This window comes from Puma concolor, chromosome C2 (assembly GCF_028749965.1).
Source record: "Puma concolor isolate L17-30 chromosome C2, mPumCon1.1.hap2, whole genome shotgun sequence".
NCBI classification, from domain to species: Eukaryota; Metazoa; Chordata; class Mammalia; order Carnivora; family Felidae; genus Puma; species Puma concolor.
The window spans coordinates 15,364,956-15,378,204 of record NC_141675.1 but is presented as its reverse complement, the minus strand read 5'-3'; the positions used below and the strand labels follow the sequence as shown (position 1 = coordinate 15,378,204).

Sequence of the window (13,249 nt, the reverse complement as noted above, 5' to 3'; positions counted from 1 at the left end):
GCTTGGTCTTTCCAAATTGGTTGTGTTTTAAAAAACTATTCTGCACAGAAAGTGTCATGTTAAATTGGTCAAATGACTGGAAAATAAAACACACACACACACACACACACATACACACACACACACACTCTCTCTCTCTCTCTCTCTCTCTCTCTTTTTGAAAGTAAAGTGATCAAAAAGTCAAGGAACTCCTCCAAGAAACGTGACTTGCTTATACCTGTTACAGCTGAAAAAGAGTCTGCTTCTCTAAACCGTAGACTTGATTTTATCCCTTATATCACATTGTTATTGTTCTTCAATGGGAAACATGTGTGGAGTTAGCAGAACAGAAACAGTCATATGAAAAACCTTTTCTGACACCTTCCAGGCCCTGGAACAGAATGTAAGTGAATGACAGGTATAGAGGAGATCATACATAGGGCCTCACTTAGAACTGAGAAAGCATACACCCTCCCTTAAAGGGATTCAAACTCACATTAAAAATGAAGCAAAACAAAACTCCTGCACAGGACAAATAAAACAGACCGGTCATCAGTTGAAGATCGTGATTCAGTGCACCTTGTTTAATACATGAGGAAACTGAGGCCCAGAGAGGAAAAAGGTGTCCAAGGCCACAGAGCACCTTTAAAAGTAGAACACAGCCCAGTTTACCTTCAGGGCCTAAATCCTAATGGCAAGCTCCGGGTAGATGGGAAGGGGACGATTTGTTGACATTGGCCCTGAGCCGAGGGCAAAGGGTGATCTAATAACAACCGATGCTTGCATAACTTCACCTCCTGGACCCTGGGGTGCTTGCAAACATCTATTCATTCCTCCTTGCTCACTCATGTGAAATAGGTAGGCGGTGTATTTTAATATTATCATATGGAGGAAAACAAAGACAAAGTTGCTACAGAACCTCCTTTGGCAGGAGTATGTCGCCAGCCAAGGGCAGGTATTATCATGGCCTTGCTCCTGAGTCAGTAGACTTGACACCTTCCTTGTGCAGAGAGTTTATACTTTAAACAATTTTCTGTTTTCTATTTAAACAAGCACTTGGAGGTACAAAGAATAAGAAAATTCCAATTGTATTCTAGCCATCTCCCACTCATTCCCACAAATATTTATTGACCATCTGCTGTGTGTTAGTCTCTTTTTAAGACTCTGCCTTCATTTTCCTCTGGCCAATACTGACCTAAGTTGGACTGTGCTAAGTCCAACTTAGCCTAAGTTGGTGATGCTCCCAAAATCAACTAGAATATGTGGCCACAGGTACCGTTATCATTTTCTTTTTCCAAGCTTTAGTCCCATTCAAACTCACACCATTCTTGCTAAAGGGAAACATCTGCAGATAGGAATATAGCTTTTATGGACGCCCTCCACTGCCACTGCCTGATGATGCCTGTGGTATGTCTGTTCACGCCTCGTGTGGCTGCTTACCCAAACCTGCTCAAGACATAGCTTATCGTGCACCTGTGTTAAACGAAATCTGAGGCCCATGTGTTAAGTGGTGGTATTGAAAAGGCAAAAAAGGTCCAGATGATTTGAAGGGAACATTTTTATTAACCAGTCAATGAAAGTAACGTAAGTAGCACACCAAACTTCTCTTTTCTTACTGACCCCAAACACAGCAAGATTACATTCTATTCTCTGTTTCTGTGTGAGAAAGGGGACAATGATATTCACTCATTCCTTCAAAAGGTGATTATTGATCCCCTCATCTATGCCAAGCCCTGAAGCTACTGCGCTGAATAAGACATGGTCAAAAATGTCTTACCCCCTAAGTCAGCCATCATGGTAATACATCACGATAATAAATGAGTCATGGTGGTAATAAGTCAATATGGATTCAGCCCAACCCCCTGGACCTTTTCGGGGTAAAGAGAACACTGAGCTAACACATCCATGTTCCTAACGCTAGGCAGCACTGCAAGAAACTATAAGTACTTTTAAGCCATGAAATAGAATTAAATTTCATCCAGTAACACCCTATTTTAAGTGCATTTTATTATCTATCATGCTCTGACTGTGCATATGACATAACCGGGCACTGCAAAAACAACCTATCCACATCTCAGTGTGTGTGTGAGATCACAAATATGTAGTTTAGGCAGTAGAAAACTACTGATATCGGGTCTTAAAAAAAAAAAGAAAAAACAGGATAGTTTCTTATGGTACAGACTAATACATGGGATCAAATAAGAACACAAGAAATGTCAAAAAGCAGGGGAAATTAACTTCCAAAGGAGACTGTAAATTGAATGAATTCAGGAGAAAGAAAGATCGCTGTGGGCTGAAACGTTATGGAAAGGTTCATGAACTGGGGACTTGAAGAAGACCCAGGACAATGGGTAGGGCTTGGGAAGAACTTTCCAGGGGAGTGAATGAATAAAGGGATGGAGGCAAAATCCTAGGAGTGGTCTGGGGAGACAGTGAGTAGAAGTCGAACTGGGGCTGAGGAACGTGGACCGAGGTGCAAGATGGTACATGAACGAGTGGCAGCCTCTAAGTCTGTAGCCAACGTATGGAACAAAACAGTCACAAAAAAGTCTCAGAGCACGGCCCTTTGGGTGCACCTCACAAAAATGGCACTTTCCTCTTCCTCACCCCCTCAGTCGTTTGGCCACTACATCCTATTTTTCTGCTATTTCTAAGATGGTCCCGATCTATTCACTTCCTTCCACCCTCAGAGCCAACACCCTAGTCTACCTCATCACTCGCCTGAACTACAGCGATCCATTCCTAAACGGTCCCTCCACTTCCATTTATTCTCTCTGCCCAACAACACAAAAACCTGATCTCCACACAGCAACCAAAGCACCCTTCATATGGTGCAACTCTGACCAATTAAGCCTTTGTGCGCCTCCCATCTCTCTGGGGGTAACAACAAAAATTAACAAGGCCAACGAGGTGTTCCAAGAGATGATGCCTCTGCCCCCGCTAGCCAGCTCCACTCATACCTGGTCTCTGAAACCCTGCTCCAGACCTAATTCTCCTGGACACCCCAGGATCTCTACTCCTGGACTCAAGTAGCAGATTGCTATGCGAAGGCCTGGAAGCCTTATCTGCCATGTCTCAACTCAAGTGTCCATTCTTTAAGGTACTTTTCATTGACCTCCTTGATGGGGACACAGCTTCACCAGGCACCGCCTTGTAGTTCTTAATGAAAGGGTAGATTCAGGCAATAATTCAATAAATACACATGTCTGTCTCCTCTAGTTACACTAAACTAATCAGAGAGAGGGATAGGGATTTGCTCATCCCCAGCATCCAGCACTGCTGGTTTATAACAAAAGAAGTATTCAATGGATGATGGATGAATGAATGAATGAATGAATGAATAAGTGAATGAATGAATGAAAAAGTCCCAAGTGAAACATGATTGCGAAGCTCCAAGTATAACTGGTGTATCATTATTGAAACATAGAGAATAAAGGTAATGGGAAAAAAATTATCAGCAAACGATAAGTTTGCCCCAGCTGACCAGATCCAGTTGTTACAGAATGTTGGTTTGACAAAAATCGCATCATAAACACAAGGAAGCCACAAAGCAGATAAGATACTCATGTCAAACATGGGCTACCTCAAGTATACGTGAACAGGACAATAAAATTTCCTGAAGAAAAGACGAGTATTCACATTTACGTCTAGTGTAGCGTATACGTGCACATTATATCACCGTGTGGTCTCCACTGAGGAGACTTCACAGGTTTGAGAGTGTGAATTCCTCTGGCTGCACCTCTGAGACGTAGTCAAAAGGGGCAATGGTGGTGGACGAGGCCTGGTTTCCATGCGCCTGTGGCATGGCCCCGGAAGTCCCTGGGCCTCTCTAATTATGAGCTTCCTCCTTTACCACGAAACAGAAACAACAATATCCCCATTATAAAGTGGTAGTTGTAACTAAATGAAATAAAGCAAAACTCCTTTAACACTGTCAATAGCTGTAGAAATAGAAGTAATTGTTATTATGATAGCTGTTTATAAATACTATCGTGGGTAATATTACTATTACTTCAATTTGAAGAGCCTGTTGTACTAATTTTATTTTTTTTAATTTTTTTGTAATGTTTATTTTTGAGAGAGAGAGAGAGAGAGTACAAGCAGGAGAGGGGCAGAGAGAGAGGGAGACACAGAATCTGAAGCAAGCTCCAGGGTCTGAGCTGTCAGCATGGAGCCCAACATGGGGCTCGAACTCACGTACTGTGAGATCATGACCCGAGTGGAAGTCGGACCCTTAACCGACTGAGCCACCCAGGCACCCCCTGTCATACTAATTTTAAATCATTTGTCTATATTCACTGGCTTTGATTCATTGATGACGAATAGTAGACACAAAATGAGAAGAAAAAAAAAAGCTTTATTTTCAAAGTCACAAGTAGTCTTGATTTTAATTTTCTAAACCTAATATTATTCAAGGTTTACTATCATAATAAGTACTTTGATGTATTCAATTCATTTAATCTTCAAAACAATCCTAGGGGCACCTGGGTGGCTCAGTCAGTCAAGCGTCTGACTTTGGCTCTGGTCATGATCTCGGATTCATGAGTTTGAATCTCACATCCGGCTCTGCACTGACCGTGTGGGGCCTGGAGTCTGCTTCGGATTCTGTGTCTCTCACTCTCTCTCCCAAAAATAAATAAACATTTAAAAATATACATAGTTTAAGAAATGATCCTAAGTGGTAGGTAGTGTTGTTGAATCTCCAACTTACAGATGGAGAAACTGAGGCACTGAGAAGTAACTTGGCCAAGATCTCATATCTAGTAATAAAACAATGATAACAAGAGCAAATGTTTACATGGTGCTTAGCCCGTGCCAGTGCTATTCTAAGTGCTTTCCGTAATGTTAACTAATACAAGTCTCCTAACAAACCTGGAGGGCAGCTACCACTATTGTCCCCTTTCACGGATGACGTTACTGAGGCCCACAGAGGTTAAGGAATGTGTCCACGTTACACAGCTGGTAAGTGGCAGAAGAGGAATTTATAGCCAGGGAGAGCCTTCCCTGTGAATCTAATGCTGTACTAACTCTCATTTATTGCTGGCATTTATCCAGCTCTCTATCTGCCTAAGTGAATTTTCTAGAGAAATGTTTACCATTGTAATAAAACAACATTACTTCGTACACACGTCCCTGAAATTAACCATCCCGTCCTTCATGAAAAATACACTGAATACTGGGTAACTGTTTCCTGACAGCCCAGGGACAATATTATGGCTGCTGTGCTTTATCCATTCTTCCTCTAGTTGTTATTTTAATTTTCATACAAGGGTTTTTTTTTAATTTTCTTTTCCAGATATGAGCCAGTTAATTGTCATTTTGTCACTTTGACTTTGCTGAGGGTCAGTTATAATTATCCCCAATGTAAGATTTAATACGTTCTGAGTTGATGCTAAATCGATCGACTTGAGTGTATGACCTTTATTATGACTACAGAAATTTTGGCTGAGATGAGCGTAAGCCTTTCCTCTAGGTAAGTATGAGTAATTATGAGAAACCATCTACTTTATTCAGCGCTCATTTTCATCGTTTCTTTAATCATCAGACATGTCAGCCAGATTCATGAGTGTGTTTAAAGCTCATTTTCCTATGGAAGACCAAGTCTCTCAAAAATGTGAGACCCGTTTCCAAATCCAAGCCTGTCCCCGGGCTGACACTTTCTATCCCCTTACCCTACTTTATTTTTACCTCGTTACTTGTCTCTCTCTCCCAAGTAGAATGAAATACAAATAGCTACATTTACATGGTACTTCCTACGGACGTGCCACGGTTCTAAGAAATCTGCCAGTACTGATTTGGTACTGATTCATGTAATAAAACAACGCCATTTGACAGGAGACTGAGATGCAAAGGTGAAGTGACTTGCCAGAGGTCCCATATCCAGCAGTGAGGGAGCTGGGATTTGAACCCAGGCAATCTGACTCCAGAGTCTGTGCCCTACGAGCCCTGCTCTACTATCCCCGAGAACATAAATTCTAAAGGAACAGTATCACTGCTCAATTCCCAGATGCTCAACAAATGTTCATTAACTGTTTGAATGACCTTCTAGCTCCTCTCCCTGTCCAAGTGCTCAACTCAGTTCACTCTGACTTCAGTCTCAAAAATGGACTGGCTCTGAAAGTCAGAGTAACATTCCAGGCCCTTTTTCACCTACTCAAGACTTGACTGGTTAGTTTCTTTCGACCCACCCTTATCTGACATGACATCCTGGACACCTCAGATGGTGACTGTTCATTGAATGAATGAGTGTCTTACCTGTAACGGAGCTGTTGACAATACACAAAAGTTTGTGACCAAGTAGGAGGATGTCCTAGAAATTGCACTTGACTGAATTAAAAGATTGATTTATAACTTCTGTGGGCTGACTGTGGAAATTTCACTATTCTTACCTTCAGTGTGTTATTTTTTTCTTCTTTGTTAAGACATTTTTAGGACAGTTTTAGGTTTACAACAAATCTGAGAGGAAGGTACAGAGATTTCTCATATACTTCCTGCCCCCACACCTGCATCGCCTCTCATATTAACAATATCACTCACCAGAATGGTACATTTTTAAAATGTTTTTAATATTTATTTATTTTTGAGACAGAGAGAGACAGAGCATGAGCAGGGTAGGGGCAGAGAGAGAAGGAGACACAGAATCTGAAACAGGCTTCAGGCTCTGAGCTGTCAGCACAGAGCCCGACGTAGGGCTTGAACTCATGGACTGGACGGTGAGATCATGACCTGAGCTGGAGTCAGACGCTTAACCGACTGAGCCATCCAGACACCCCCTGAATGGTACATTTTATACCAATTTATGAGTTTGAACCCCACGTTGGGCTCTGTGCTGATGGCTCAGAACCTGCTGCCTGCTTTGGATTCTGTGTCTCCCTCTCTCTCTTTGCCCCTCCCCCGCTCATGCTCTCTCTCTCTCTCTCTCTCTCTCTCTCTCAAAAATAAATAAAAACGTTAAAAATTTTTAAAAATAAAAAAATAAAATAAAAATGACTTAAATATATATATTTTAATATTTATTTTTGAGAGAGACAGAGCACAAGTGGGGGAGGAGAAGAGAGAGATGTTTATTCATTTTATCTCTCTCTCAAAAATAAACAAACATTAAAAAAACCAAAACAATTTTTATACCAAGAATGAACTACACTGGTACATCATGATCACCCAAAGTCCACAGTTTACCTTAGGGTTCACTCTTCGTGTTGTACATACTATGGGTTTGGACAAATATATAATGACATGTATCCATCAGTATAATATCATATGGTCTTTTCACTGCCCTAAAAATCCTCTGTTCTCTGTCTATTCATTTCTCCCCAACCCCCAAGCCCTGGCAACCACTGATCTTTTTTACTGTCTCCAAAATTCTGCCTTTTCCAGAATGTCATATTGTGGAAATCATACAACATGTAGCCTTTTCAGATTAGCTTCTTTTACTTAGTAATAAAGTGTTCCTCCACTTAATGGAGTGTTCCTCCACTTAAAGTTCCTCCATGATTTTTCAAGGCTTCATAGTTCATTCCTTTTTAGTGCTGGATAATATTCCATTGTCTGGTTGTATCATGGTTTATCCATTTACCCACTAAAATGCAAATATTGGCAACTGTGAATAAAGCTGCTGCAAACATCCATGTAAATATTTCAATTTTGTAAATATGTGAAAATTTACTAAGTATAAGGCACTGTGCACTTGATAGGAAGTATGCACATTTAATCTTTAAGACAATCCTATGAAATATGTGCTATTATCAGCCCACTGTACAGATAAAGAAGCTGACTGGGGCCCCTGGGTGGCTGAGTTCCATTAAGCATCCAACTCTTGGGGTGCCTGGGTAGCTCAGTCAGTGAAGTGTCCAACTTCAGTTCAGGTTATGATCTCACAGTTCACAAGTTCAAGCCCTGCATCAGGCTCTGTGCTGGTGCTGACAGCACAGCTTCAGGTTCTGTGTCTCCCTCTCTCTCTGTTCCTCCCCCACTCATGCGCTCACTCTCTCTCTTTCAAAAATAAAGAAACGTTAAAAAAAAAAAAAAAAAAAAAAGCATCCCACTCTTGATTTCAACTCAGGTCACAATCTCAGGTTGTGAGTTTGAGCTCCGCATCGGGCTCTGTGATGACAGCTCGGAGCCCGGAGCCTGCTTCACATTCTGTGTCTCCCCTCCTCTCTCTGCCCCTCCCCTGTTCTCTCTTTCTCTGTCTCTCAAAAATATTTATTTTTACACAAACTTTAAAAAAAAAATTATTATACACAAACTTTAAAAAAAAAAAGAGGAAGAAGAAGAAGCTTGTAAGAGGTTAAGTAATTTGCTGTGGGCCACTGAACTAAAATGCTGAAGCCTGGATTCAATTCCTTGTATCTCTGACTCCAAAGCTTATCTCTTACAACCTATGCTGTAGTCCCTATTTCCCATTTGAAACATACACCATATAATAATATAATAATAGCGACCATCCTAATGATTATGAAAGACTGTGAGTTGAAACAGTTTCCAATCACCAAGGGTCTTAAAATCTAAGTAAAACCCATCAGCTCAACTTTCGTATTTTGTACACAAAAGCTTCATTGGCCAGAAATCATTTCTGACTTTTCTGGAACTCATAGGGATGTCATGAAGAACGGTGCCTTCTCATTTTAGGGATTCATTCACTTACCCAGTCTTTGTTGAGCCCCCACTCTGTGCATGGGGCTGAGAGAGAGACAACAGTGCTGAGTAAGACAGGCAGAGCCCCTGGCCTCGCAGAGAGGGTCTAGAGAAGGGAGCAGAAAAGTAAGGAGGCAACACACAGAGAAAGATTGGGGAGCAAGTGAGAACGGGGTTGGGGAGGCTGCAAAAATTGGAGTCCACCGTGGGCAGTGTGAACAACAGGTGCAATTGCCACACACGGGAGAGAACATGGCGTGTTCTGGGAACGGACAAGACAGAATGGCTGATGGAAGGCCTGACTAAGGAGGCTGCCGTAGGATAATGGAGGGTCTTTGCAGGAAGTGAGCTGGCCTCACGTTATTTAGAAAGGTCACTCATGGGGAAAACGGATTAGATAGGGCCAGGCTGGAAGCGGGAAAGATGGGACCACTGCTGAACTTAACCAAGGGACTGGTGAGAATACAGTGAGCATGTTGATGGTGATGTGGGAATTGGTTTGGCAGCTATTTAGAAGATATACCCTTGGGGTGCCTGGGTGGTTCAGAGGATTGGGCCTCGGACTCCGGATTTCAGCTCAGATCATGATTTCCTGGTTCGTGAGATAGAGCCCCGCATCATCAGACTCTGTGCTGAGTGTGGAGTCTGCTTGGAATTCTCTCTCCTCTCTCTCTGCCCACAACCCCCCCCCCCCCCGCCCACTCACTCTCTAAATAAATAAATAAATAAATATTTTTTAAAAAGGGTACAGACTTGATCATTGATGGAAATGCGGAAGAAGAGGTGATGTCAAAGATACTGCCCAGAATGGGATTTTGGTAATTGAACGGATAGGGCTGCCCAAGATAGGGAATCCAAGGGTGAGGCAGGCTGGTGGGAGTGGAGGGAGATGGCTTTTAGGGTTACACACGTGTGGAGTTAACTGGTAGCTGGATTTGGGGGTCTGGGCCTTAATGGAGCAGCCCAGAGCTGGAGATGAAGGGGGGCAGGCATGTGAGGCCTGAAGGCATGGAAGCGGACAGGCTCGCCCCACGTGGCGCAGAAAAGCAGAGGGGCAAAGCAACATCACAGAAGGGGAAGGCGGAAAAGCGGCACCCATGAAGCCTTTCATGAATGAGGCGGCAGGCGTATCGGGAAAGATCGGAAGACACACACTCGGGCGCCACGTAACCAAAATAACTCCTTCCTGGAGCTGGACGGGCCATCCAACACCGTTGATGCACTTGCCCGCCATCCCCCCGCCCGACACCAACCCACCTGCTAGGAGACGGGCTCTCGGAGGCTCGCCTACTCGCGACAGCCCGCACTCTCTGCCCCGAGCCCAAGGCGAGTGGAGCTTGACGCCCGGAGGCTTCGGGGCTGCTCCTCAAGGACCTGCGGGCCTCTCCTTGGAGACCCTGCCTCAAACCGCGCGCCGGCGCAGAGGAACGCCCGCTCCCGCCCCACTCACCGCGCCTGGGGGAGCGTCCCTCCTGTAGGCCAATTTCTAAATCCTCTTCCTCATCGTCCCTGCTGCTGCCACCGGCGGCTCCGGATCGGGGGGGTGGCCCGCCCCGCCCACCGCCGGTCCCCTCCACCCGGGGGACTGCACCGCCGGCCGCACCGTTGGCACAATCAAATCCCGCTTTAGGCCACCAACCGGCGCCGGCTGAGCCAATGCCGACACCTCTTCTTCCGCTGCGCCGGTGCGCCTCGGCCAATCAGGAACAGCCGTGCTGCGGCGTACCGAGCGCCATGGCGACGGGTGACACCTGCCCCAGGGTTACCGTAGCAACCATGGAACGCGCAGGTTCTAGCCCCAAGGCTGCAAGCTGGAGAGAGCAGCCAGTCACCGGGACCGAGAGCTACTATCCTGGGGACAGGCTTCCTCAACTCGGTGGATTTTCCTGGACTTGGCGTGCCCAACCTTTTGCATTTGAAGTAAAATGGGTGAAGTAAAATGGGAAAAGAGCTGCTTCATCTTAGTTTCAAGAAGTGCTATGGACGAAAACCAATTCTCTCCCAAAGCAAAGGGTAGGTTAGTTTGAAAGGATCAACACTACATGCTTTGCATACGGCGGGGACACATTTTTGGCTACTCGAGTGCACCGCACACTTCAGGCAATGAGAACAGGGTGTTGTGAAAATAAAAGGGACCTGGCATTCAAGACATCTGTGCCGCTCACCTAGCATAGGCACGTCTCTTCACCTTTTGTGAAGGTCTGAAGCTTCTTGGGGAAAAAACAAAAACAAAAACAAAAACCAATGTCATTAAAGCTTTCAAAAGATGATTCCCATTATCAAGCTTTAAAAAATGAAAAATATTCAGTGCTCCTCTTACACACACTATTTCACTATTCCACCACATCGTCTGGTAGTCATTATTTTTCATTCTAGTTTAGAAGTGTGAAATGGAGATGTAAGTTTCTTAAGCTGCCCGGCTGGTTACTGGCACAGCTGGCTAAGTGACGCAGGCAGGGTAGAACCTACATGATTCTACACAGTTCTGTGCAGTAGTACCTATACAGTTTGAATCCAGAGCCCAATTTTATCCACAGTGACGCTCCATATTTCTTCAAATATAAGACCTACTCAATCTCATGTTAATATTGCTCAAAATGACCAATGAGTCAATTAGTGCAGTGACTACATCTCCCAAAACTTAATATTTAAAAAAAAAAAAAATTAAGTTTGTTTTGAGAGAGAGCGAGCAGGGGAGGGGCAGAGATGGAGAGAGAGAATTCCAAGCTGTGCTGACAGCACAGAGCCGAATGAAGGGCTCGACCTCATGAACCGTGAGATCATGACCTGAGCCAAAACCAAGAGTCGGATGCTTAATGGACTTAGCCACCCAGGCGCCCCCAAAATGCTCATGCGCTGAGCATGGAGCCTGCTTAAGATGTGCACACTCTCTCTCTCCCCCCACCTCTCTTTCTCCCTCTCCCCACCCCCACCACTCATGCCCTCTCTGAAATAATTTTTTCAAAAATTTTAAGAAGTAAAAAAATTTTTTAAATCATAATTAGTCATTAAAAATAAAAACCTCCAAGTCTTCAGTCTGAGAGAGTTCAGAATTTACACACTCACTGCACATCATGAAATGTGACGTGTGTTAATTACACATCATATTGCAAAATTCCAAACAGATGTGTCTTAAATAATGAACCAGTCTATTCTTAAAGGGATTTAATTTTAATATTTCTTAATAGCAAAAAGCCGTTGTGAAACACATAATATTTTGTTTCATCTTCTTTTCTGTCTCCTTACTGAAATATATGAATATTAGGAAGCAGGAAACAGAAATCACCTATTTTTCCTTCACCCCCATCCCTCCACATGAAGAAGCTACGCAGCAATTCTAATAAACAAAGTACAAAGACAATATCCAACAACTAATTCAGTAGACTTTTATTGCTCTTTCAACTTCAATAACATCTCTAAAAAATAGTTTTCTTCTAACAATTATGAAACAAATTTGAAAGGCAGGATCATTCACATTATAGACTTGGTAGAGACTTGTACTTCATATAAATGAAAAATACCCAGTTCTACGTTTTAAATGTTTGATTTACCTTGGATTTTATTACAAAAGAAAATATTATCATTGTAATTATAGTCATAAAAATTAGAACTGTACTGTGAAATTATACCAAGCTATCAAATACTATATAAATGAACAATAAAATTCAATTTCTATTTATTTAAACATAGTAAACATTAGAAGATAACTCCCCTACAAAACAAACAAAACACCCCAAACTTTTAATATTAAAGCAACAAAAGAAAAGCCACAACACAAAAATCAATGCACAAAAATCTGATTAAAAAAAACCACTGGGGTTTAACAATTGCTATAAGTCAACTGTAGAAGTCGGTATGTGCTAATTAAATTAAAGTTTAAAAATGATCTGTAGATGATTCCATTTCCAACTATATGTTTTCCTATTATTGATACTTATATTACTTTTTGATATGATAGGAAAAAAAAACCTGACTTTACATTAACATTGTCAAATTTTGAATTCTGAACACTGTTTTAAATTTTCAATGTCCTTACAATCTTTAAGCTTACTTTCTAAAACATAAATAATTGTTGGACTAAACCAAAAGACACTTCACATATCTGTACTGTGTATGATAACAATGATGTAATCTACATAAATAAAATTCAGAACATTAAGTTATTTGATTTAATCATGTTTGAATCACAACGTTATATCAATGGCTTACACATCCAAAATCTGAGCACTTTAAAACGGGATTCACATGTCCAAACTGTTGAGCGCATTTACAGAACTGATGTCTGTGATATGATCCTCGAAAGACAGCAAGCTCCGGTGTAATACCTCAGTTTCAGACACCATTTTATGTTTTACAGGAATTTGGAACCTGTCTTTGTGAAAGGAAAAACTTAGAAAGCTATTATATACATACATAAAGTACGAGGAAGAAACAGAAATGCTTTTTGGATGGAGAAAGCAAAAGTTAATCTTTCTGAATGGTAAAGAAATCTGCTTCATAAACACATGCATTAGCACATAAATTTTGTCCTACATGTTTTACAAAGACTTGGCAAATGTGAACATTGATACGCCACAGCTTTTTTCAACAACTTAAGAGATTTAAGATTTTTAACATCGTTTGCGCGCGTGCA

General features: G+C 42.3%; 1 protein-coding gene across 12 annotated transcripts in view; it reads right to left on the bottom strand.

Moving 5' to 3' along the window:
• NEK10 (NIMA related kinase 10) overlaps nt 1-11,245 on the bottom strand; it is a 228,850-nt gene extending 217,605 nt beyond the window's left edge. For 2 of the 12 annotated variants that reach the window (XM_086674163.1, XM_086674170.1), the window contains exon 1: nt 10,067-11,225. The gene's annotated coding sequence lies outside the window, so the exon portion shown is untranslated. Of the gene's footprint in view, nt 1-9,873; nt 10,021-10,066 lie in introns of those variants that run through there. The other 10 variants (XM_086674166.1, XM_086674168.1, XR_015239919.1 and 7 more) reach the window with 9 other exon arrangements.
• Between the last annotated feature and the right edge of the window lie 2,004 nt (nt 11,246-13,249).